This window comes from Oncorhynchus masou, chromosome 31 (genome assembly GCF_036934945.1).
Source record: "Oncorhynchus masou masou isolate Uvic2021 chromosome 31, UVic_Omas_1.1, whole genome shotgun sequence".
Classification (NCBI taxonomy): domain Eukaryota; kingdom Metazoa; phylum Chordata; class Actinopteri; order Salmoniformes; family Salmonidae; genus Oncorhynchus; species Oncorhynchus masou.
In genome coordinates, this window is record NC_088242.1 from 51,440,247 (window position 1) to 51,450,651 (window position 10,405).

Below are 10,405 nucleotides of genomic sequence, written 5' to 3' on the forward strand. Positions count from 1 at the left end.
GTGAAGATTTATTAAGGGCGTATGCGAGTACACTTGTTTGGATCGGCTAGCTGAGGTCGGCAAAGCACCAGCCGGGCTGACGCATGCTGACACCATAAGTGTCTGTCACTGGTGCATCTCACAAATCCTGAGGAGAGGCGTGAATGATCCTACAAGTCACCACCACCACCCCCACCCCTGCCCCCTGCCCCCTACCCTGCCCCTGGTCCCCCTATACTCCCCCTGCTGCCCCTCCACCCCTCAGTCAGAGGTCCTGAAGCACTACTGCAGTCAGCCCTGGGTTCGAAAACGATTAGAAATCTTTCAAATATTTTGAGTGTTTGCATTAAGCCTTCGTGGAATGCTAGATGGTGCCAGGCGCCAGATTTGCACCTTTTTGACCACTTCTACTGGTTCAACAGGCAAGCTCAATCAAGACCAGTTAAAGTATCTGAAATGATTTCAAACACTACTTGAACCCAGATTGGACTGCAGCACATCCGTCTCTGGTGAGGGATTACCCTGTGTAAACAGCTCATAATCTAGGCTCCCCTGCTTGAAAGGACTTGTTTTTCTCACTGATGTGCTTCAGGGGAGGAATCCCAGTAGAGGTGTGCTGCCTGGCTTTTTCAATGGTGACTTTCCTCAATGGGGTTTTGCTGCAGGCAGTGCTCTGTGTTTGGGTTATTAGGTGCTTGACTGTCAGATGGTAATTCCTCTGAAATCACACGGGACTTCAAATCAAATCAAATGAAATAAAATGTTATTTGCCACATGCGCCGAATTCCGTGAAATGCTTACTTACAAGCACTTAACCAACAATGCAAGAATTAGAGTTAATAAAATATTTACTCAATAAACTAAAGTAAACTTGGTGCTACGGTACCGCTTGCCATGCGATAGCAGAGAGAACAGTCTATGACTGGTGCCTGGAGTGTCTTTCTCTGCCACTGCTTAGTATATAGGTCCTGGATTTCAGGAAGCTTGGCCCCAGTGATGTGCTGGGCCGTACGCACTACCCTCTGTAGTGCCTTACGGTCAGATGTCGAGCAGTTTCCATACCAGGCGGTGATGCAACTGGTTAGGATGCTGTCGATGGTGCAGCTGTAGAACCTTTTGAGGATCTGGGGACCCATGTCAAATCTTTTTAGTTTCCTGAGGGGGAAAAGGTGTTGTCGTGCTGTCTTGGTGTGTTTGGACCATGATAGTTTGTTGTTGATGTGGACACCGAGGATCTTGAAACTCTCGACCCACTCCACTTCAGTCCCGTCGTCCTGGCCTGTTTGGCCCTCCTCTTCCTATAGTCCATGATCAGCTCCTTTGTCTTGCTCACATTGAGAGAGAGAGGTTGTTGTCCTGGCACCACACTGCCAGGACTCTGCCCTCCTCCCTATAGGCTGTTTCATCATTGTTAATGATCAGGCCTACCACTGTTGTATCATCAGCAAACTTACTGATGCTGTTGGAGTCGTGCTTGGCCACACAGTCGTGGGTGAACAGGGAGTACCGGAGGGGACTAAGCACGCACCCACGTGAGGGGCCTCAGTGTTGAGAATCAGCGTGGCAGATGTGTTGTTGCCTACCCTTACCGACTGGGGGCGGCCCATCAGGAAGTCCAGGATCCAGTTGCAGAGGGAGGTGTTTAGTTCCAGGGTCCTTAGCTTAGTGATGAGCTTTGTGGGCACTATGGTGTTGAACGCTGAGCTATAGTCAATGAACAACATTCTCACATAGGCACTCCCTTTGACCAGGTGGGAAAGGGCAGTGTGGAGTGCAACTGATATTGTGTCATATGTGGATCTGTTGAGGCGTTATGCGATTAGGAGTGGGTCTAGTGTTTCTGGCATGATGGTGTTGATGTGAGCCATGACCAGAATTTCAAAGCACTTCATGGCTACATACGTGAGAGCTATGGGACAGTAATAATTTAGACAGGTTACCTTCACTTTCTTGGGCACAGGCACTATGGTGGTCTGTTTGAAACATGTACTGTAGGTATTATAGACTTAGACAAGGAGAGGTTGGAAATGTCAGTGAAGACACTTGCCAGTTGGTCCGCACATGCTTTGAGTACATGTCCTGGCCCCGCGGCTTTGTGAATGTTGACCTGTTTAAAGGTCTTGCTCACATCGGCTATGGAGAGCGTGAGCACACAGTAGTCCGAAACAGCTAGTGCTCTCATGCATGCTTCAGTGTTTCTTGCCTCAAAGCGAGCATAAAAGGCCTTTAGCTTGTCTGGCAGGCTCGCGTCATTGCGCAGCTCGCGGATGGGTTTCCCTTTATACTCTGAAATACTTTTCAAGCCCTGCCACATCTGACGAGTGCCATTGGATGAATCGCTGAACATATTCCAGTTTGTGCTAGCAAAGCAGTCCTGTGGCGTAGCATAAGCGTCATCTGACCACTTCCGTATTTAGTGAGTCACTGGTACTTCCTGCTTTAGTTTTTGCTTTGTAAGCAGGAATCAGGAGGATAGAACTATGGTCAGATTTACCAAATGGAGGGCGAGGGAGAGCTTTGTATGCATGTGGAGTGAAGGTGGTCTAGAGTTTTTCGCCCTCTGGTTGTACGTGTAACATGCTGGTAGAAATTGAATTTAAGTTTGGCGACATTAAAGTCCCCGGGCCACTAGGATCGCTGCTTCTGGATGAGCGTCTTCTTGTTTGCTTATGGCCTTACACAGCTCATTGAGTGTGGTCTTAGTGCCAACATCAGTTTGTGGTGGTAAATAGATGGCTACGAATAATATAGATGAGAACTCTTTTGGTAGATATTCGAGACTTTAATATTGTACATCGCGCACCAGCAGTTATTGACAAATAGACACACCCCCGTCCCTCGTCTTACCAGACGTAGCTGCTCCGTCCTGACGAAACACGGTGAAGCCAGCCAGCTCTATATTATCCAAGTCTCGGTGAAACATAAGATATTAACGTTTTTAATGTCACATTGGTAGGATAGTCTTAATCGTAGATCACCCAGTTTGTTTTCCAATGTTTGCAAGTTGTCCAAAAATACAGAGGGTAGTGGTGGTTTACCTGCCCGTCGACAAATTCTTACAAGTCACCCCGGCCTTCTCCCCCATTTTCTCCATCTTTTCTCCACGCTGATGACGGGGATTTGGGCCTCGTCTCGACAAAGCATTATATCCTTCACGTCGGACTTATTAAAGAAAAATCTTCATCCAGTTCGAGGAGAGTAATCGTTGTTCTGATGTCCAGAAACTATTTTCGGTCATAAGAGACAGTAGCAGCAACATTATGTACATAATGAGTTACAAACAATGTGGAAAAGAAATAGCACAGTTGATGAGGAGCCTGTAAAACAGCATCTATCCCCCCGGCGCCATTACTTTCTTCGGGAAATTTGTGGAGACAGGGAATGTGTATGAAAACATTTTATTTGAGCGGGGAACAGCCTTGACTTGGCTGAGTAGGTTTTCTTCAAGAGCACAAAATAGTGTTTTTTCCATTAGTAATGATTGGGGAATATTTATTTGCTCATATCTCAATTTGCTGAAAATTCTGAATCTCTGTGATTCAGCAATGCATACACAATCACACATGCATTATGAATGTATTATATTCATTTTGATTGACAAGATTAAACACATTAGGGATCCAGTCATAACAGGTTGCTAATGTTAATGTTAAAATCGAGTAGCTGCCCAGCAAGCACGCAAGATTTGCTTCTGGGTTTGAGATTAGGGATCCAGTGAGTGAGGGATAAAGACACACAAGCCCTCCTCCCTCACAGGATAACAGACTTTGCCACAAAACTAAAGCTTTCAGGTCGGCTCACTTCATCTTTATCTTCACAGAAAGACGGAAATGCCAGATCTTTCTCAAAGGGCAATTTCTTCTGCCTGGCACTGAATGTATCTTCATCATTATTGCATAAAACACTGGTCAGGGAGAAAGGAGAGATGGGTCGTGGAAATTCACCACCATGTTGTGGAAATGACCACCAGGGACACTCAAAGTCAATCTTAAATGAATCATCCTTTATTATCACCACACTGGAGAGGTTCCAACCAACTCTATGCACCATAGTACACATGTCAATCAGGAGCTCTGCTGGGGCAGTCCCAGCAGTTGTCTTATATACAGCTATACACAAGACAAGTTATATTTGCATGATTTAGCATAATTAATTCATCATTACCGTTTTGTTTCATTCATGTGACCGACCAATACTGGTTCATAACGTGTGACAGACCAATACCTCACGAGCCTTCTTCTCTCGAAACTGAGACCTTGAAACTGAGATATCATTCGTTCTGAAAACAAGTCTGGGCGTACTGCCAAATTGCAGCTACTGATAGTGAGGATTCGTTCAGTCTCAGTAAATCATTTGCATCACTTGCATGAACACAGAAAACGGTTATTAGAAAAGCACATGAATAGAACATAGAAATTAGTTCTTAGAAAGGCACAACATTATACATTTCCAGCACAGGGGCTTCAAAAAGGCACAGGCGGCTTGGGAATGAATCACATAGATGTATCCAAAATGGCACCCTATTCCCTATATAGCGCGCTACTTTTGACAAGAGCCCAATGGGCCCCTGGTCAGAGGTGTGAAGTATTTAAGTAAAAATTAATTTTAAAAAATACATTACTACTTAAGTAGTTTTTTTGGTATCTGTACTTTATTTTACTATTTATATTTTTGCCAGCTTTCACTTTTACTTCACTATGTTCCTAATGAAAATAATGTACTTTTTACTCCATACATTTTCCCTGACACCCAAAAGTACTTGTTACATTATGAAAGAAAAAATGTCCAAATCACACACTTATCAATAGAACATCCCTGGTCATCCCTACTGCCTCTGATCTGGTGGACTCACATTACACCAATGCTTAATTTGTAAATGATGTCTGAGTGTTTTATTGTGCCCCTAGCTATGCGTAAATAAAAGGGAAAACAGATAATTGTGTGATTTTGATCATATTTTTGGTATTATTTGATAATTGTATATATTTTACTTGTTATAAGGCCACACAGAGTGCCAGAGATAATTACAGATACCTGTGATTATCTCAAGTATCCCAAAAGGCCACCACATGTCATCTTGTAAAATTCCCACCCAAAGCTACCACCATTCTGGTAGTTTACTGGCAAACTTCTAACGATTACAGTAATATACCTTCCCTTTTGTATTTCTATCTGTTTTGCTTAAAATAATGAATTTGAAATGCTTTATACTTTTACTTTTGATACTTCAGTATATTTGAGCAATTCCATTTTACTTTTGATACGTAAGCTTATTTAAAACCAAATACTTGTAGACTTTAACAGAAGTAGTATTTTACTGGGTGACTTTCACTTTTTTTCTTGAGTCATTTTCTATTAAGGTATCTTTACTTTTACTCAAGTATGACAATTTAGTACTTTTTCCACCTCTGCCCCTTGTCAAAATAGTGCACTATAAAAGGAAAAGGGTGCATTTGGGACACATGAACAGAGAGACGGGAGAGAGAACGTAGAGGTCGGTTGAAACTTACAGCAGAAATGAAGGTATATACTAAACCTCTCACCCACAGGCCACGGCATAACCTCACAACACAATCAAGTCATTAAGCTTGAATACAAAAACAAAGTTAATTTCAACAAGCAACACTGCACTGGGGAAAGTGTGACGATAGTCCCTCCTGTAAGCATTGACAGAGGCTCTTGTCCTAACTATTGCCAATGACTGCTAATCATTATTGCTAGTGACTTCTTACCCATTTGAATAATGATATTATTAACAGAAACATAACAACTTATGAATAACATGGTAAACACTGATAAAATGAAGACAAAGATTGCTAAGACAAAGATTGCTTAGACAAAGATTGCTAAGACAAAGATTGCTAAGACAAAGATTGCTTAGACAAAGATTGCTTAGACAAAGATTGCTAAGACAAAGATTGCTAAGACAAAGATTCAGATCAAGATCTATATGGGTCCAGTAAACCAAGAGCACGCTTAGGACAGGACCAAAATAACCCGAACCAAGATGATCCAGGCCATACTGCACAAAGATATCCGGGCATCAAAATATAACTGCCTTAGTTGCTTTCACGGGCCAATGTCACTCCCTTTCTCTTTAAATGCTTACTTCACTTGGAATCTTTGACACAGGTAATGAGAGAAATTCAAACTCCCTCCTATGAGTTCGAGATTCTTTGGGTTTGGAATCACTTGAAGCAGAGTTGATTCACAGCTAATGGGGTCACAGTGTCGTGGTTAGAAGACTGAGAGTAGTGGACATTAATCTCGTATTGCCGTTACATGGTACTGTTACCACTCCCTATGTAATTGACTTTCCATTATGCTGTGTGATTTATGGGGTTGTCAAAGGTTCAGACATCTTCAAGGAACTGTCATTTATATTCACATGGAGATCTGAGGTATGGCTAAAGATTTAGCCCAACGGGTGCTCTTTGATAAAGAAGTTGTTCTGATGTTGTTTCACATCAACACTGGCAATGACGATAATTTCACATTCCTGTCAGGGTTTTCCTGTGGTGAAGTAGAGGAGGACCAAAACGCAGCGTGGTTATATTGATTCATGTTTAATAAAAACAGATAAACATGAACACTACAAAACAATAAACGTGGAAAACCAAAAACAGCCCTATCTGGTGCAAAACACAGAGACAGGAACAATCACCCACAAACACACAGTGAAACCCAAGCTACCTAAGTATGATTCTCAATCAGAGACAACTAATGACACCTGCCTCTGATTGAGAACCATACTAGGCCGAAACATAGAAATACCCCAAAACACAGAAAAACAAACATAGACTGCCCACCCAACTCACACCCTGACCATACTAAATAAATACAAAACAAAGGAAATAAAGGTCAGAACGTGACAGTACCCCCCCCCCCCAAAGGTGCGGACTCCGGCCACAAAACCTTGACCTATAGGGGAGGGTCTGGGTGGGTGTCTGTCCGCGGTGGCGGCTCTGGCGCAGGACGCGGACCCCACCTCACCATTGTCTTAGTCCACCTTATAGTCCGCCTCCGTGGCTTCCTAACCATGGCAACTCTTCTCAATGGACAGAGGGGCAGCTCGGGACAGAGGGGCAGGGGCTCGGGACAGAGGGGCAGGGGCTCTGGCGCCCCTGGGCTGAGGGGCTCTGGCGCCCCTGGGCTGAGGGGCTCTGGCGCCCCTGGGCTGAGGGGCTCTGGCGCCCCTGGGCTGAGGGGCTCTGGCGCCCCTGTGCTGAGGGGCTCTGGCACCTCTGGGCTGAGGGGCTCTGGCGCCTCTGGGCTGAGGGGCTCTGGCAGCAGCGCCGGGCAGGCGGGAGGCTCCGGCAGCAGCGCCGGGCAGGCGGGAGACTCCGGCAGCAGCGCCGGGAAGGCAGGAGGCTCCAGCAGCAGCACCGGGCAGGTGGGAGACTCCGGCAGCAGCGCCGGGAAGGCGGGAGGCTCTGGCAGCAGCACCGGGCAGGCGGGAGACTCCGGCAGCAGCGCCGGGAAGGCGGGAGGCTCTGGCAGCAGCACCGGGCAGGCGGGAGACTCCGGCAGCAGCGCCAGGCAGGCGGGAGGCTCCGGCAGCAGCGCCGGGCAGGCGGGAGACTCCGGCAGCAGTGCCGGGCATTCGGGAGGCTCCGGCAGCAGCGCCGGGAAGGCAGGAGGCTCCGGCAGCAGCACCGGGCAGGTGGGAGGCCTGGCGACACCGTGCGCTTAACCGCATAACACGGTGCCTGACCAGTAACGCGCTGCTTATAATAAGCACGAGGAGTGAGCTCAGGTCTGTTACCTGGCTTAGGTAGCTCAGGTCTGCTACCTGGTCTGCTACCTGCTACCTGCTACCTGCTACCTGCTACCTGCCTCTCGTACCTGTTGCACTGCCGTGCTGGCTTCGCCAACCTCCTTCTCCTGTAACCTTCCTTGCACTGCTCCATCGAATCCCATGCGGGCTCCGGCACTCTCCCTGGGTCGACCGCCCACCTGTCTATCTCCTCCCAAGTTGTGTAGTCCAGACTCTGCTCCCATGTCCCGAAATCCTGACCTCGCTGTTGCTGTTCCTGCTGCTGCTGCCTCTGTTCCTTCTCCTGCTGCTGCTCTTGCTGCAGCTGCTGTTTACCACGCCGCTTGGTCCTGTTGTGGTGGGTGATTCTGTCAGGGTTTGGGCGTCAACACTGGCAATGACGATAATTTCACATTCCTGTCAGGGTTGTGTCTATGTACAAACATAGACTGCCCACCAAACTCACGCCCTGAACATACTAAATAAATACAAAACAAAGGAAATAAAGGTCAGAACGTGACAATTCCATTTGAGTTTATTTTTTTATCCATGGCAACTAATAAAAGCCAGCCCCGCTGGCAGCTAATGAGTAGCGATTCCTCAAGCACACCTACATGTGTATGGCACAGAGAGTGCAGAGGAAGACGCCAGGGCAGTGGCAGAATAAAGACCATAGATCACAGAATTACACATTGCTGATTGTGCATCCTGAATGTTCTCTTTCTCCACGGGTCCTCCTTCCACACACCATGTAGTCGTCAATGGTCTCTGGCTTCTAACAAGCCATCCACTGACTGGGATGCAGCAGGAACTTGGGGAAAACTAAACCGCCCTTACCCTGCCACCTCCACCCCACCCACGCTGCACTCCTGGAACTGAAGTCAAGCTGTCCTACACAGGGCCAGCTTTGTCACAGAGACCCACACCTCCTCTGCTGCTCATATGTGGCAATAGACCAGGAAGTCACGGTGAAATAAGAGAAGTACACAGTAGTCTCTCAATTGTACTGTCTTACCCCCATTTAGACTATTCCCCCTGAACATTCCAACAGGAAGAATCACTCTGTGTAGCCTAACCTATCCCCATTCATAGACGCTATCTGCTTTAGGGCCAATTGACGATAGTATCTTCTGAAATGGGGGAGTTTAGTTGAAAGCGCCAAAGCTTGCTCTAAACATGAACACGCATCGCTTGCGGTATGGTTTTGGAAAGATATCATGTTTCATGTCAGCAAGAAATCATTTTCAAAAAAACAAAAGGTTAAATTACGACACACCTTTATAGGGTTAGGGTTGCCACACAGGCTTATTTCCATGTTATAACGCTTGTTTACGCAGAACAGACCGAAGACAGAGTGAACAATTATTATTTTGTTATTAAACAAGGCAATTCAGTTAAGAACAAATTCTTATTTATAATGGCAGCCTTCAGGGGATCAGTGGGTTTACTGCCTTGTTCAGGAGCAGAACGACAGATTTGTACCATGTCAGCTCGGGGATTCGATCGAGCAACCTTTTGGTTACTGGCCCAATAGTCCAACCACTAGGCTACCTGCCACCCCTGTGCTAATTAGCTATCTGCCTCTCCGAACACCTGTGTGTAATGGACGCCGCAAAAAGTATTGTCACTGAAAAATACTGATGGCTGTAACTGTGTTAAAATGGGTTAAAACAGTGTTCAGTAAGGGAATATTTTGCCTTTCTGAACGTACACTGAGTGCACAAAACATTAGGAACACCTTCCTAATATTGATTTGCACCTCCTTTTGCCTTCAAAACAGCCTCAATTCATCTGGGAATGGATTCTACAAGGTCCCAAACATGTTCCACAGGGATGCTGGCCCATATTAACTCCAGTGCTTCCCACAGACGTGTCAAGTTGGCTGGATGTCCTTTGGCTGTTGGATCCATTCTTGATACACACGGGAAATGGTTGTGCGTGAAAAAAAACCCAGCAGCATTGCAGTTCTTCACACACTCAAACCGGTGTGCCTGGCACTCACTACCAAACCCTGTTCAAAGACACTTACATCTTTTCTTTTGCCCATTCAGCCTCTATAAACACAACACTGGTCCCATGTTTCATGAGCTGAAATAATAGATCCCAGAGATTTTCCATTCGCACAGAAAGCGTATTTCTCTCAAATGTTGTGGACAAAATTATTGACATCCCTGTTAGTAAGCATTTCTCCTTTGTCAAAATAATCCATCCACCTGACAGGTGTGGCATATCACGAAGCTGAATAACATCATTACCATTACACTGGTGCACCTTGTGTTGGATGCAATAAAAGGCCACTCTAAAATGTGCAGTTTTGTCACACAACACGTGTCATGTTTTGAGGGAGCGTGCAATTGGCATGCTGACTTCAGGAATGTCCACCAGAGCTGTTGCCAGAGAATTGAACGTTGCCAGATGATTTTCTCTACCATAAGCCACTTCCAACATCGTTTTAGAGAATTTGACAGTACTTCCAACCGGCCTCACAACCGCAGACCATGTGTAACCACGCCAGCCCAGGACCTCCACATCCATTTTCTTCACATGTGGGATAGTCTGAGACCAGCCCGTTGGTCAGCTGATGAAACTTGGAGTTTGCACAACCAAATAATCTCTGCACAAACTATCAGAAACCATCTCATGGAAGCTCATCTGCATGCTTGTTGTCCT